We start from the raw sequence: 1,245 nt of genomic DNA, 5'->3' as shown, positions 1-1,245 counted from the left end.
TGCCGCCCACCTGCAGACAGCCTGGTCTATTTCACCGGCTGAAAACAAGCGGAGTCCCCGCCCGCGGGAGGGTCCAGGGGTTCGATCCCATCCACTGAAATTTACATGGAAGCCTTCCTCCAATCAGGGGGTGAAGAGGGAATTCTGGATGGTCGTACTCAGCCGCCATGTGGCTATTGGACCAGCACATGGTCTCCCCACACCCCACACCCTCCCCATGAATCCAATTTGATGGACCATAATTACATACATTAAAAAAAAGTTGAAACCTATTCTTACTGAAGGAAAGGCTCATCGCAGCGATTTTTTTGGCTTCATTTCAGCGGGGTACCGAGGAGCAGTGAGACACGTCGAAGCCTGACTGGGTCACAGAGGGGGGAAGAGAGGCTGGAAAGTGTTCAAGTGTGGGAATGGATTCGATTTAACTAACCCGGCACACACGTAATCATTTTATTGATATGCCAACTCATCAGTTTTTTTATAAAGCTTAGCAGCAGCAACTTTAATATAAAGATGAAGCACTTCACTGAAAAAACTGATCGAAAAAATCCCCCAAGAAACTAAATAAAATAAATTATTCGTTGAATTATAAACTAACAGTTGAATAGCTTCCTGCTAAATTTCTCATAAAGAAATCACCCATTCCAGGTTTTTTAGTGACCATTGTATGGATGTTATGTCCCATTATCGAATATTAATTTACAAGCTGTTAATATCCCAGAGTGGCGGAATTGGTACCAATGGGTCGCAGTTGGTGTGACTGTAATTACTGAAGCGGAGATAGTTGTTCCCTCTCCATTCGACAAAGCAAATTTCGGACAGACACCGAAGGGTCAAACAATGCATAGAGGTCGGTGGAAAAATAATACTGCAATCGGAAATCGTTTTGAATTTAATTTACTGGCGTGCAATCGGATACCACCAGACCTGCACCCGGTGAGGTTGCATTGCACATATTGTTTGCAACAACCTGAGTTGAGTACACCTGCTAGAATAATTATCGCTTTCCCTGGTGGTCAACACTCAAAACTCCACGAAGATGATCTGTTGGGAGGGGAGGGGCTGTGGTGGGGAAGGAGTTCTTCATTTTAAAATAATATCTGAAAAAAAGACCCGCAATCTCCCTGATGTAGGCAAATGTCAGAGGGGAAGTTACCAGAATAATAGCAGTTCCTAATAATCCTTTCAATATTAAATGTCTGTGTCACTTCCCCAAATGAGGTGGTCAACGGGGAAAACTCCAAT

Source organism: Pristis pectinata, chromosome 25 (assembly GCF_009764475.1).
Source record: "Pristis pectinata isolate sPriPec2 chromosome 25, sPriPec2.1.pri, whole genome shotgun sequence".
NCBI lineage: Eukaryota > Metazoa > Chordata > Chondrichthyes > Rhinopristiformes > Pristidae > Pristis > Pristis pectinata.
This window is presented reverse-complemented; position numbering follows the sequence as displayed.